The 16,109-nt window shown below is 39.2% G+C and overlaps 1 long non-coding RNA gene across 1 annotated transcript; it reads right to left on the bottom strand.

The window, feature by feature from the left end:
- Positions 1-1,640: 1,640 nt before the first annotated feature.
- On the bottom strand, positions 1,641-15,643 carry LOC125755347 (uncharacterized). The gene is made up of 2 exons (XR_007411631.1): positions 15,462-15,643; positions 1,641-3,611 (listed from the first exon to the last, which is right to left on the bottom strand). It is a non-coding gene; the product is annotated as an uncharacterized LOC125755347 (long non-coding RNA).
- Between the last annotated feature and the right edge of the window lie 466 nt (positions 15,644-16,109).

The raw sequence follows: 16,109 nt of genomic DNA, 5'->3' as shown, positions 1-16,109 counted from the left end.
TGAGTGGAACCTAGATCACATCTCTATAGCAACAAAGGGCATCATGATGGCTAACTTCATGTGTCAGCTGGACTGGGCCATGAGGTGCAAAGACATTTGGTCAAATATGATTCTGAGTGTGTCTGTGAGGCTGTTTCTGGAGGAAGTGAACATTTAAATCAGGACACTGAGTAGAGCAGATTGCCCTCCCCAAGTGGGTGGGCCTCATCCAATCAGTTGAAGATCTGAAAAGTACAAAAAACTGACTCTTTCTGGAGTAAGAGAGAATTTCTCCTGCCTGAATGTCTTCAAACTGGGACACTGTTTTTTTTTTTTTTCCTGCCTTCAGACTCAAATTGAAACATTGGCTATTCCTGAGTCTTGAGCCTGTCAGACTCAGACTAGAAGAAGTACATCATCAGCTCTTCTGGGTCCCCAGTTTGCTGACTGAGGATCTTGGGATATCTCAGCCTCCATACTCATGTGAGTCAATTCCTTATAATAAATCTCTTTCTATATATATGCACATCTTATTGGCTCTGTGTCTCTGGAGAACCCTAACTAACATAGACATATTGTATAACAGTCCTCTGACCATATTGGTTTTCTCCATCATACTATGAGACCTTCAGTTGCACAGCACATAATATATCATCAGGCAGAGAGTAAGTGCTCAATAAACATTGGGTGAAAGAATGGCTGCCTTTCAGATTGGCTTTTGTGGCTGTTGGGAGGCATAAATAAAATGTATGAGTACTTGAAAATGGCACAACTCTATACACAAAGTAGATATTGCTCCATAGTCATCCCCAAGCCCAATCTTACTGGAGAAAATCAAGTCAAATGAGGACTTGCATGTTTTTAACCTCTCTGTTTTCAATGAACCTCGATTAACTCTAAATGTAAGCCAGGACTGCCTCTTGTTGTGCAGCACCATTCTTGGCCCTGAGGACAAATGACGTAGACCAGGTCCCCAAGCTTCTATTCTAATGGAGGTGGGGGCAAACTTTAAACATGTAAATGCATAAACAAGCAATATGATCACTAATGATGAAAACAGAGAGGGAAACCAAGGAGGGTCATCCTGGAGCACCACCTTCCCCACTAGGAGATCTCCCCACTTTTGTGTTTTTCCAGGATCTTCTTAGCTCATTTTCAGTCTCCCCACCTCAGGAAGGAGCTTTAAACAAACTCTGAATTCATTCAAATTAAGTTTCTTACAACAGAATTTCTATCACATCATTTTCTGCTTAAAAAGCTGTGTTGTTGTCCACTTCCTTGTAGTAATGTCGAAATGGCTTACTGGTGCCCAGGGCTCCTGGGGTCTGTTCTCAACCCATCCATACCCTCCCATCTTGTTAATCCATGGATGTACCTACCCACTTCCCATTTCTTGAGTGTGCTGTGCCCCATCTCCACTCCATGCCTTCATTCACTCTACCCCCCAAGAAGTCCCCTCTTAGCTTCCTCTGACCTTCATATGTGCAGAGTCCATCCACTACACGGACAAAGGGTTGGAACACATGTTACCTGCTTAATAATAATAGTTCCTTCCTTTCCAGCTAGAAGAAAACGCTTGCTCCCCCAAGTCTTACAGCACTTGTCCAAAACTCCCGTCTGGCGCTGCCTTGTATTATCATTCTTTAAGAACATGTCACATCTTCCATCTGGGAACAAAGTGTTTTATTCAACTACATTTTTCTGATAGTCCAGTACAAAACAGCATTCAATAAATGTTTGCCAAGAGGGTGAGTTTGGTGAAAAAACAAATGGCCCAGCAAGTAAAAAAAGGAAGAAGCCCAAACTTTTCATATTTTCTACTTGAACTAATGTCATATTCATAGTAACTCTCATATAGATACATTCATCATTCCTTACAGACTTTAGTGACAAGCAGGCACCACAGAAGTTCAGGAAGTGAGAATAATTTCTTTAACCAAGAGTGACCGTTTTGGTGACAATTCAGCAAATTATGTGCTAGGTGTAACTATGAACCATTTCCAACAATTAAAAAATAAGTAATTTTAAAGTTTTATTTTACAGAAAATTCTAAGTTTTTGAGTCTAGTGACTACTCCACAATCATCATGGTGACACTTCCTGGCAATAGGACACCCATGGACAGCCCTAACAGCAGTGTCAGGGCTCGAATATCCTGTTGGAACAGATAGCCCCGTGGATGGTCAGCATGATGGTGAGGCTGTCTTAGATCACTCAGCCCCAGGTGAGCCACCAGATGACCACAGCCATACGAGGAGCCTCCAGTGAGACCAGAAAACCACTCAGTCCTCTCACTGCTGTCCCACAGAATCATGAGCAGGTAAAACAGCTGTTGTAGGGCACAGACTTCGAGGCATTTTGTAACATAGCAGGAGATGATTGATATGCTGTCTATCACTAGGGGAATAAACAAGAAATATGTGTACCATGGGATCACGACAGTCTAGTTAAAAGCAATAAACCAGGTATATATTCAGCAGTATGAACAGATATCAAAAAAAGTGGAGAGGAAAAAAAGCAAGAAAGAGAGTGGGATTTATAGATCAACACCATGTAGGGAAATTAATGCTAACAATCACTATCATCACAGGTCTGACAGGGATACCTGTACACCTATGCCTGATCAACAAGCATGAGTATCTGTGGCAGAGGCAACAGAGGAGACCGCTGTCATCGAAGGTTAACCGATTCCCAACACACTATGGTGTGTGAGGCATGGGTGTCATAACTGCGCTGTAGACTAAAACTGAAGGGCCTTGCAGAGACCATGGCATGAGGTATCAGGGGAATCTAAGTCTCTGTAGCTAACTAAAAATAAAGATAGTATTTACTGTGTTTACTCAGATTGCTTTGCCAAGTTTAAGTCCTCAACCCACATTAAACAATCAAAACTAAAAATCATAGGTGGTGGAATACATTTGTGGTCTATGCAAGAGAGAGGACACCGAATTGTAACCTGTAGTCAAAGAATAGATTGATCCTGTATCAAGAGACTGGCAAGGAGCCCCTGGGTGGCACAATCAGTTAAGCAAGCGTTCAACTCCTGGTTTCGGCCCAGGTCATGTTCTCAGGGTCATGTGTCGGACTCCACGCTGGATGAGGAGTCTGTTTCAGACTCTCTCTCCCTCTCTTTCTGCCCCTCCTCTCCATGCTCTCTCTCTCTAAAATAAATAAATCTTAAAAAGAAGAAGAAGTCTTAAAGAAAAAAAACCTGGCTACATACTTATGTTTTAAATTAAAATATTTAGATTATTCATGCAAACATTTCCTTATGAATCCCCTCCCCCCCATTTAACTGATCTTTTTCCATTAACTATCCAAACATTGGGTTCCTTCAGATTGCAGGCTGCTTCTGTATGCAACAATATATTGCTCAGACTTTGGAGAGGCACGTGGTAACACGAGTGTCTTATTTCTGCCACAGGAGCCAGTCTACCACATGGAGAAGTGGGTGTTCGTTCTCTCAGTCCTTCTGAGGTGGGAAAAGGAAGTTGACCTTAGACGGATATTGAGAAGGACCGGATTCTCCTCTCTGAAGAATTTTCCCAATTCTGCTCAGCGTCCGCATTCCAGCCCGTGTCACCGAGGTGCACAGCCAAGTCATGATCCACAGACACAATTCATTGTGATATGCTGCTCAGTATAATACAGAAAAGTAATAACTGTATTAGTCGGGCATTAATAACGGGCCACGTGTTTCCCATTTCATTTAATACAGCGATTCTTTGAAGAATCTATTGTCATTATACAGACGACATTTTACAAATGACAAAAGTGGGAGTCAGAGAATTAAATCACACGCACAAGGCTACTCAGTGAAGGGGAAGCAGATGCCAAAATCAATGCTTTAACCATTCTACTATCCTGCCTCCAGGCCGAAGGCCACTTGCAATAAAAACCAAAATTGAAGGACTCTTGGTGATTTTTCTTGAACATGAGAAATACTCAACTTCAAGACTTATCTGATCTCTATCACAATTTCTTCTCCATTCTGTCCTATTCAGATGACTACGCCAAGACTTCAAAATAAACAGGTGTCTTTAAATAATTCATTAAAAAAAAACTTTTCTAAAAAATTAGGGAGAAAATATTTGGTGAAGTCCACACAGCCATTTCAATTTTACCATGTTGTCTTTTCTCTTATTTATATGTCCTCTTCTATTCTCCAATGACATTGGTGTGTTTTCTACCACACGCGCACACGCACATGCACAGAGCTATCCTTCCTACTTGTCATCATTGTGTCTCCTTTCCTCCACTGGCGCAGGAGCTGTCTCCATACTTTCACTTTCATGTCTCCCAAGAAGAAGAGCACTGCACCCAACAAAGACAGGCAGACCGCTCTACATACCCCCATATAAACAGCAGTCATAAAATATATTTTAAGAAATGTAGTCTCATGAAAATATGCCTCCAAAAATTCTCAGAGTGCTCATTACAGAGCTTGGTGCAACCAGGCAGTTGTGTGATGTAGTTGCACAAACATGGTGCCACCTCCAATGTCCCTGGAGCCTCGGGTCCCACACAAGTTACCATTTCTTCCTGCACCTGTACAGGCCCAAGCAGAATGGCTTGTCGCACCCATATCACACAGCAGAGACGGTTCTAGAAGTCTGGCACATACAAAAGAAACACAGTGCCATTGGCTTCCATTTTAATATAACTGAAAAAGCTGAAGTAAAAGTTTCAAAGTGTACCCCTCCACTCTTCCGTCACAGAAACAAACACACAACTCATCTGCATGTGAAGCCCTCAGCCCAGCGCTGGGTCATCTGCAGGTCACAAAAGTCTTGGTTCCTACCTTCACCTTGTTTTCGGGCCTCACATCCATTCCAATTTCTGAAGGTCCCCATGGAAGAGGAAATAGCCAGAGAGCAGGCACCTCCCATAGGTGTCTTACCCATGTGATGGCATGACAGTGATTCCCCACCGTGTGGCAGGGGCAATCTCTGTTTGGTAGATGGTGAACCCAGGATGGGAGAAGGGAAGGATGTGGCCCTGATCACATCCTGGTAACTGACAAGCTTATGACTTGAATCGGGATTTGTTGAACTCCGAAGTGTTCCTGCTTCCCACTTCATCCTCCTCATTTTACATGTTGGTCAAGTGCAGTTTCTCAGTGAAATGCAGCTTTCTAAAGTAACTTATTTCAGTATACCCACCAGTCATAGCTAAAATGCAAAGGCCGGGGGGGTTGGGTAAAGACAATTTCCTTTGAGGTCCAAAGTTTCTCGATTTAGAGCTTTAATCATAACCTTTCCCTTATAAGGTCCTCCTCTGTCCCTGCTTCCAGCTGACCTCCCTCCATGGCTGGTCCCAGTGGAAGCCCCTTCTCTTCCTCACACCTGTCATCTCACAAGTCTTGACAACCAAAAGCAAATGATGGTGATTCTCCATTTTGCATGGCTACTAATAAAATATGTGATCCAAATTATAAAGCCAAAGCCTTTCACTTACAAAATGTTTTCATCTTTTCCAAAGCACTTGCCCATTAGAGACACAATTGTGTTTATTCTTTCCACATTTTTTAGGGGGCCTTCTGATTGACACTGAGCAAACACATGGTCAGAACCAAAAGGACAAGTCTAAGAATAAAATGGAGACTTAGGATAATAAGGCTATAACTGCAAAGCCTCAGGCTGGCCTTCACTATCCATGACATCTATTTGCTTTTCAAGTATTAAATAGCAATTATCTCCTTGACCTACATAAAGTGCAGGAGTGTTAAAGAACTTGCCAAGCTCAGTACAATAAGCTGAAGTATGTTCAGAAATAGTGAATCCATGTTACTCATGTTAGTGACTTTTAGTAAAACCAAGTCGAATTATGATGGCAGATTAAGAACAGATTTTCATTCATTTATTCATCGAGTAAATTATATTTTTATTGGGTATTGATTGTGTGCCAGGAACTGTGGTTTGTCAGTATCCTAGTAGGAAAAGGAGCCCAAACATCCTGTGTGCCTGCCTCCACTCGTCATCATCACCCTTCCTCCAAGAGGACTGATCCTCCCAACTGTATGCAGAAATAGATGTGGTGAACGCCTCCCTGGGGGGCTGAACACCCCACTTTCAGTATTGCTTTGTGCTGGTGACTAAGAGAAGAATCTTTGGGAGCTTTAGAAAGCTACTAACAGACACTAGGTTAGGTGTGTTCCAAAATTTTCACCTAAATTTTCATCTTCCTACTGCAAGGTTGAGCACAGTCCTATAGTCGGGCCTCTTTTTGAGAGTCCAAAGTTGATGCTAATGCCCTTGAAGTACATTCCAACGAGAGAGCAGAAGGAAGTGAGCCATGCCATGCCGCAGCGTTCACAACAAGCCTACTTGACTTACCCATCACCTAAAACAACTTTGCAAATTGGTACATAATAATGAGTAGCCCCAGGGTGACTCAAGGGCCATAATTGTCTTAATGAGATTTTGTAGTTCCTCCCAGTCAAATCTGGAAGTGACAGCAGAGCTCTGATTACAGGAATTCAAGACTCAGCTGTGCATCACTGGCTCCTTGCTCATGGCAGAGACTACTCCTTGCTTTCCATCAATTCGAAAGCTACACAGAGCAGTTCTCTTAAAATCAAGGAGTAAGTGACTATTAGTGTAGCCTAATGTGTGGTGAACCTGAAGAAAAAGATGTCAAAGCAAGTAATGGAAATGTTTGTAATCGCGTTCTTTTCCTGGCCCGATAAATTTGTGTCTTAAAACTCAAATCATAGTTTTTTACAGTGATACCTCGTTTTATTGCACTTCACTTCCTAGCATTTCACAGATTCTGCACTTTTTACAAATTGAAGGTTTGTGGCAGCCCTGCGTCGAGCAAGCCTACCAGCACCATCTCTCTAACGGCATTTGCTCACTTCGAGTCTCTGTGTCACAGTTGGGTGATTCTAGCAATATTTCAAACTCGTTTTGTTATTATTATCTTTGTTTTATATATATATATTTTATTAGAGTTTGATTTGCCAACATATAGTATAACACCCAGTGCTCATCCTGTCAAGTGCCCCCCTCAGTGCCCATTACCCAGTCACCCTATCCCCCTGCCCACCTCCCCTTCCACTACCTCTTGTTCGTTTCCCAGAGTTAGGGGTCTCTCATATTTTGTCACCCTCTCTGATTTTTCCCATTCATTTTATCTCCTTTCCCCTATAATCCTTTTTACTATTTTTTATGTTCCCCGTATGAGTGAAACCATATAATGATTGTCCTTCTCTGATGAATATGTGGTATATTATTATCTTTGTTATGGTGATCTGTGATCACTGACCTCTGATGTTGCTCTTGTAATTGTTTGGGGACATCATGAGCCACACCCACATAAGATGGAGAACTTAATGAATTTTGCGTGTGTTCTGACTGCTTTCTATCAGTGGATAGAAAAGTCTCATCCAGCCTCACTATTCACTGAGACACAACAAGATTGAAATTAGGACAATAAATAACTCTATGATGACCACTGAGTATTCAATTGAAAAGAAGAGTCACACCTCTCTCACTTTAAATCAAAGCTAAAAATGAGTAAGCATGTTGAGGAAGGCATATCAAATGCTGAGACACACTGAAAGCTGGGCCTCTTGCACCAAAAGTAGCCAAGTTGTGAACTCAAACGAAAAGTTCCTGAAGGAAATTAAAAGTGTTACTCCAGTGAACACACAAATGAGAAAGCAAAACAGCCTTATTGCTGAGAGGGAGAAAGCTGGATAGAAGATCAAACCCACCATGATTGTCCCTTAAGCCAAATCCTAATCCAGAGAGAGTCCCCAACTCTCTTCAATTCTGTGAAGGCTAAGAGATGAGAAAGCTGCAGGAGAAAAGTTAGCTGGTTCCTGAGGCTTAGAAAAGTGGCTCCATAACATAAAAAAGTATAAGGTGACACAACAAGCGCTGATGTAGAAGCTGCAGCAACTTATCTAGATCTAGCTGATGTCATTACAGAAGGTGGCTACAATAAACAACAGATTTCCAGTGTAGATGAGACAGCCTTCTGTTGGAAGAAGTCATCTCGGACCTTCCTTACTGAAGAGGAGAAGACAATGCTTGGCTTCAAACTTCAAAGGACAGGCTGACTCTTGTTAGGGGTTAATGCAGCTGTGGCTTTAAACTTAAGCCAATGCTCATTTACCATTCCAAAAATCCTAGGGCACTTAAGAATTATGTTATATCTACTCTGCCCCTGCTCTGTAAATGGTACAGCAAAGCCTGGATGATGGCACATCTTCTTACAATATGGTTTACTGAATATTTTAAGCCCACTGTTGAGAATTACTGCTCAGAAAAAAAGATGCCTTTCAAAATGTTACTGCTCACTGACAATGCACCTAGTTATCTAAGAGCTCTATGGAAATATACAGTAAGATAAATGTTGTTTCCATGCCTACTAACACAACATACATTCAGTAGCCCATAGACTCAGAGTAGTTTTGACTTCAAGTCTTATTACTTAAGAAATACATTTCATAAGTCTGCAGCTGCCATCAATGGTGATTCCTCTGATGGATCTGGGCAAAGTAGGTGGAAAAATTTCTGGAAAGAGTTCACCAATCCACATGTCACTAAGAACATTTGTGATTGGAGTGCCTTGGTGGCTCCCCACTGACTCTTGATTTTGGCTCAGGTCATGATCTCGGCGTCATGAAATTGAGCCCCAAGTCAGGCTCTGCACTGAATGTGGAGCCTGTTTAAGATTCCCTCTCTCCCTTTCCTTCTCCCTCTGTCCCTCCCCACCCTAACTCTTTGTCTCTCAAAAAAAATTGTGATTCATGGGAAGAAGTCAAACACCAACATCATCAGAAGTTTTGGATAAAGTTGATTCCTACCCTCATGGATGACCTTCAAGGGTTCAAGGCTTGAGTGGGGGAAGTAACTACAGATGTGGTGGAAACAGGAAGAGAACTAGAATTAGAAGCAGAGCCTGAAGATAGGACTGAATTGCTGCAAGTTCATGACAAAACTTGATCGGGTGAGGAACTGCTTCATTTGAATGAGCCAAGAAAGTGATTTCTTGAGATGGAAGCTACTCCTGGTGAAGATGCTGTGAAGACTATTGAAATAACAACAAAGGATTTGGAATATCCTATAAACATAGTTGATAAAGCAGCAGCAGGGTTTGAGAGAACTGACTCCAATTCTGAAAGAAGTTCTGTGGGCAAAATGCTATCAAACAGCATCACATGCTACAGAGAAATTGTTCATGAAAGTAAGAGCTGATCAACATGGCACACTTAACTGTTACATTATTTTAATGAATTGCCACTGTTACTCAACCTTCATTGACCCTCACTTTCATCAGTCAGCAACCATCGACATTGAGGCAAGACCCTCCACTAGCAAAAACATTACAACCCACTGAAAACTCAGATAATGGTTAGCGTTTTTTAGCAATAAAGTATTTTCAAATTAAGGTATGTACATTGGTTTTTAGACATAATACTATTGCATTTACTATGGTGTAAACATAACTTTCATATGCACTGGAAAGCCAAAAAAATCATTTGACACATTTTATTGTGATGCTCAACTTATTGAGGAGGTCTGGAACTAAACCACATCTTCAAGGTGTGCCTGTGTATTTGAGTGTTCATTTAGGCTCACAATCCTTTGTTCAGCCCTTTAGGTATGAGGGATTGACATGGAAGGGCTTCGGTTAGGTGGAGATTGTATGAAAGTCAGAGGTAGCAACCTCCATCCACCCACTTTTTGTTCTTTCACAGTGTTCTTGAGAATTGCTAACTGATACATTAAATGAGATTACAGGTGTATGTAAATTTATATATTGCAAAGATTTTTAAAAATTTAAATAAAACCAAACTTTAGATACATTACAGTATGATCAGGAATCACTTTTTAATAGAAGTCTATAAATGTGTAATGTCTCTCTAAGGAACACTGAAGATCTTAATAGATAGATGATAGATAGATAGATAGATTGATTGATTGATAGAGGGTGAATGGGTAGATGGATGTATAGATAGAGACATGACACATAATGATGATGGTTTTCCATACAAAATATTTCAAACATATCCTTACATATCACTTAGCCACTTAATATTTTGCCAATATTGGCTTCATATCAGCTGAAGTATTAATCCCTTTTATCTTCTTTCCCTCCGTAACCACTCACCTGAATTGAAGTTTGTCACTCCCATGCATATTTTGAATACTTTAAATACACTATCTATAAATCCATGTTTCCATAAAATATATGGTAGTTGGTTTGGAAGATGTTAAACCTCATACAAATTGTATCATATTATAATGCTATGTTTTTGAGATTTATCCACATTCATGCATGTACCTCTGGTTCATTCATTTAAACTGCTGTATAATATTAATGTTTTATAAATATTCCACAGATTTAAAATTCATTTTCTTGTTGATGAATGAACATACAGGATTTTTCCCATTTCTTGCTATCACAAACAACAGTGTCAAAACATTACATATCTCTCCTTATACACATGTGCATAAATCTTCCTTTTGATAACACACTTAGAAATAAAATTGCTAGATTGCTGAGTATACAAATTTTCAACTTACTGGAGAATACAAATTTGCTTTCCAAAGTGGTTGTACCAATTTTTACCACCACAAGCAGGATAGATCAGTTTCTAAGCTCCACATTCTGACTAAAACTTCGAATTGTTAGATCTTTATATTTTTTCCAATTGAAGAGTAGAAAATAGTATCTCAGGTTTTAATTTGAACTTCTCTGATGACTAGTGAGGTGGACTATTGTTCCTGTGTTTGGTGCCTGTCCATTCTTCCTGCCCTGCAACTTGTCTATTCATATCCTGTGTCATTTTCCTAGTGAGTTTCTAGTCCTCAGCTTATTGCTTTCAAGGAGTTTAATACACTCTGGATATTAATCATTCGCCAGCTATATGTTTTACAAACATATGTCAGTCCATGTTTGTCTTTTCATTTGTTTATGAATGGAAGTTTCCTTTACATGTAGTCAATTTGATGTGGACTTTCTTCTGTGTTTGTGTTATTTTTGTCTTTTTACTTAAAATCCTACCCTACACTGAGGTTAGATATTCTCCTGATATTTTCATTTCAAATTTGAAATCTTGATTATGTCTTCAGTCTCCCTAGAATGTACTTTTGTGTATGGTGTGAAGTAGGAAGTCTAATTTCATGTTTTTAATTATTAAAATTTTAATTTAAATTTGATTTTTTATTTAAATTTGTTTTATTTAAATTTTATTTAAATTTGGTTTAGTTAACATATACTGTATTATTAATTTCAGGGGTAGAATTTAGTGATTCATCAGTTGCATTAACACTCTGTGCTCATTACATTGGTGCCCTCCTTAATTCCCATCACTCAATTACCCCATCCCCCTCCCATCCATCTCCCCTCCAGCAACCCTCAGTTTGTTTCCTATACTTAAAAGTCTTTTATGGTTTGCCCCCTCTCATTTTTATCTTATTTTTTTTCTTTCCCTTCCTCTATGTTCATCTGTTTTGTTTCTTAAGAAAGAAAAGATTCCACATATGAGTGAAATCATGTGATATTTGTCTCTGACTTATTTCACTTAACATAATACCCTGTAGTTCCATCTACATCCACATCTATGTATGTATATCTTGCAACTTTGATGAATTCCTGTAACAATTCTATCCATTTCTTGGTGGAGTCTTTCAGGTTTCCTTCATAGAATATCATGTCATCTGCGAAGAATGAAAGTTTGACTTATTTGCCAATTCTGGTGCCTTTTATTTCTTTTTATTGTCTGATCACTGAGGCCAGAACTTCTAGTAGACATCTCATTTCTTAGGGGAAAGGCTCTTAATTTTTCCCCGCTGAGGATGATATTCACTGTGGGTTTTTCATATATGACCTTTATGATACTGAGGTATGTTCCCTCTATCCTTACATTGTGGAGTGTTTTTATCAAGAAAGGATGTATTTTGTCAAATGCTTTTTCTGCATCTATTGAGAGGATGTTATGGTTCTGATCCTTTCTTTTATTAATGTGGTGTATCATGTTGATTGATTTGTAAATGTTGAATGATCGATCCCTGCAGCCCAGGAATAATTCTCACTTCGTCATGGTGAATAATCCTTTTAATGTACTGTTGGATCATGTTGGCTAGTATCTTGGTGAGAATGTTTGCATTCATATTCATCAGTGATATTGATGAGTAATTCTCCATTTTAGTGGGGTTTTTGTCTGGTTTTGGGATCAAAGTAATGCTGGACCTCATAAAATGAGTTTGGAAGTTTTCCTTCCATTTCCTCTTTTTGGAACAATGTCAGAAGAATAGGTATTCTCTAAATGTTTGGTAGAATTCCCCCGGGAAGCCATCGGGCCCTGGACTCCTGTTTGTTGGGAGATTTTTGATTACTGATTCAATTTCTTTACTGGTTATGGGTCTATTCAGGTTTTCTATTTCTTCCAGTTTTGGTAGTTTATAGCTTTCTAGGTATTTATCCATTTCTCTAAGATTGCCTAATTGGTTGGCATATAACTGCTTATAATATTCTCTTATAATTGTATTGGAGCACCTGAGTGGCTCAGTGGTTGAGCGTCTGCCTTCAGCTCAGGTTGTGATCGCAGGGTCCTGGGATCAAGCCCCACATCGGACTCCCCATGGGGAGCCTGCTTCTCCCTCTGCCTATGTCTCTGTCTCTCTGTGTCTCTCATGAATAATATATATATATACATAAAAGTTGTATTTCTTCAGTGTTGGCCGTGATCTCTCCTTTTTCATTCATGATTTTATTTATTTGGCTCGTTTCTCCCAAATAAGGAGTCTAATTTTAATCTTTTGCATATGGGTCTCCAATGGTCCCCTGTCACCATTTATTGAAGAGTCCATCATTTCTTGTTTGAATTATAATTCTACCTTACCATAAATTGTTTCTGTTATGCATGATTTTGTTTCTGGGTTCCCGACTTTATGTGTTTGTAAATCGATATATTACCCTTGAGCTAATTTCACACTGTTTTAATTACTATGGCTACAAAATAAATCTTAGAAGTATATCTACTATCTTCGTCCTCAAAATCATCTTCTCCATTCTTAGTCCTATAGTTTTCCATTTGACTTTTTAATTGTCTTACCAACTATAAAACATTTTTGCAATGAGGTTGCAATTAGATTGCATTTGTAGATTAACTTGTTGGAAACCGATGATGTTGTTAGAGTCTTTCTATCTACAAAAATGGTAACTCTATTTAGTTACATTTTCATTAATGTCGTTTGAGAAAGTTGTATGTCTTCTCCATAAGGGTCTTACAGATCCTTTGTTGAGTTTGTTCCCAAGAGCCATAGAGTTGTTAGTTTTGGTTTTGGGTGGATGTTTTGGCAATTACAAATAATACATTACTTAAATCTTCTAATTATTGGTTTTCAAAATAAACTGAATTTTACTCATGGATCTTTTATCCAGAAGCTTTGATAAAGTCTCTAATTTTAATAGTCTTCCAATGGGTTAGCTTGGGGTTTTGATGAAGAAAATCATATCATCTGCAAATAATAGTTTGAGTGTTCTTTCCAATCACATGTTTTTCCCTTTCTCCAGCCTTCCTGCACTACCTCAGACTTTTATCCAAAACAGTTACACAAAGTTCACAAATGGACAAAATTAAGGCATTTAGGAATGCATACCTAGATTATTAAAATATGGAGAAAAATAAGGATGTGATAACCTAAAAGTCAGGATACTGGTTATCTTGAGAGAAAAAAGAGTTTTCCTTGGAAAGGCACCTGGGGACCCATGGGGTGAGGGCAGTACTGGGTGGGGGTTTTGCAGGGTTTTGAACCGTAGTTCAGCCATCTGTACACTTTTCCTTCATGCAGTTTTCCTATATGTTCTATAATTGACAATTTTTACAAGATTTTTAAAATTGTTTAAAAATGAATTTGGAGAACATTCTGTTTTCATGTGCTCCAGAACAGTTGGCAAAATGTTGGTATTATTTGGTCCTTACAGGGTAATTACTGTGGAATCATAGATAAATTTTATTACAGACTTCGGTAGAGTAATATAAAGTGAAAAATCAGTTTTAAATTCTTTAAACTTAGGGTTTTTTAATAGATGGGGCTTTGATTATTCAATCTCTAATGATTTTATTTCATTCATATGTTCCATTTCTTATTAAATCAATTTCTGTTGTATTCTTCCTCAAAAAATCATGTTTTCTTTGTTTTCCATTGAATAAATTAATTCATAATCTTCTCATATTTTCAATCTCTGTCACATCAGTACTTTTGCCCTTTTTTTCCATTGTTAATATCATTTATATCTACACCCTTTTATTTTCCCATTGTACTTCATTTTGTACTTTTTAAGCTTCTTACCAAAAGCCTGTATTGCTTTTATACTCCTCAACGATCTAAGAAGTCTCTTTCAATTTTGGGAGGAAAAAAATAAGACCCCTGGGCATTCTTTCATAACGTGCAGCAGCAGCAGGTCAGTCAGCAGCCTCACCCTCGTGTCCTAATTAACTGTCCAGCATGTCACAAGTCAGGCTTGCTAACCTCAGTACAGGAAGATGGATGTCACACAGCACTTTTTAAAATGAAAATGCTTCTATAGGAATGATTATCAGAGCAAACAGATTCCCTTTCACATGTGTATCTTGCCCAAGGGAAACTCCAACACTGGGTTGTCTCTAGTATGGGAGGGAAGTGCATTTACCACAAATCCTTGCTCTTGTGGCCTCCTGAAAGCAAGTGTTTCATTGTTTCCATGACCACTGGCCACTGGAATGAAACTTGGCAACATCCATAGAAAGGTCACTTCCCTCAATGGGAAGAAAGTAGACTGAGCTATTTTCACCAAACGCTAATATTCTGAGATTGTAGGAATGCAATGTATTAGGAAAATTATCCCATTTACTTTTCAAGCAGGAGTCATTCATCAATTACTTCATTTTTGTCATGCCCCTTAGCTGTTTCTTGGCTTTTATTTTAAATAGTAGTACTCCATGATCTCAATTTATCTTTATCTTGTATTTTAAGCTATAGGGCATAGTACGTAAAAACATCATCCTCATAGGTCAGTGTTTAACTACTCATCTCTTTTTTAATTCTCAAAGACAGACAGGCGCTCACAACTCAAAATCTCATCCTCCCTCTGCCTTGCAGTCTATAGAGCTGGTAGGCTACAAGGTAATTCTGCAAATGACAGGAGCAGTGATTTACCATTTGCAAGGTTCACAGATTGCTAAAAGAGGGCTTATCCCAATGTTTGTTGGGTGAATTCCATCCCAATCACATACATCTCCCAGAGGCTAACTCTGGCTAAGGAATTTCACAAAAACTACATTCCCAAAACCAAAGCTATTAACTTCTCCGGACATAGAGCCGTGAAATGTGCTGTGAGCAGAGACTGGGGCACAATCTCCGGGATTCATCTGCCTCTAAAAATAACTGGCCTGATCAGATAAACAAAGCACCATTTCTTTAATGGATATTAGCGGCTTAATTATTTGAGTCAAGTCGGGAAGACATGCATAATTGCACTCACTTCGACGAATTCACTGGAGTTGGACATTTGTTGACTGCCTACCATGTGAAGGATGATATCAGTTGGTTACTGTAATCGCTTTCTTTGCAAACTTTAATGAAGAATGAAGCTTCATCAATTCAACATGTCCTCTCTGTGGGCTTTATTTAGCATGCTATCTCGGTCAGCAAGATTCCCTTCTAGATGATATCCTGAAGGTCACTGTGAAAGTGAACAGCAAAGTGAGAAGCAGGGTGCATCCACTCTTTCAATGCCCAGATGGTTACAGTAAACACTCTAACCTCGATGCAATCTGAATGCTCCTAACTTTCTAAAATTGAATGGTTTCAGCTGCATCCTGCCTTCCTCATCCACACATTAATGTCTTCCTTCAGATGCGCTCACAGTTTAGCTGCTGAGGAGGAGGGAGAGAATTGCGCCACAGCGTTCAATACCATCTGCAGCTGGTTGCTATATATACCGGATTTCCGATCCCAGGATGGGCACAACTGACTTCCTTTCACAGAACAAATTCTCTAAGATTCCAGTACAGCAAGTGGAAAACAGAGTTATGAACCCATTTTTAATTCACGGGGAGTTTCAATTTCCTCACTGACAGGTGTCCAGAACTTTAATTTGAGCTCTGAAATTTTAGGTGTATCTTCAAGT

Source organism: Canis lupus, chromosome 1, assembly GCF_003254725.2.
Source record: "Canis lupus dingo isolate Sandy chromosome 1, ASM325472v2, whole genome shotgun sequence".
Lineage (NCBI taxonomy): Eukaryota > Metazoa > Chordata > Mammalia > Carnivora > Canidae > Canis > Canis lupus.
This window is presented reverse-complemented; position numbering and strand designations above follow the sequence as displayed.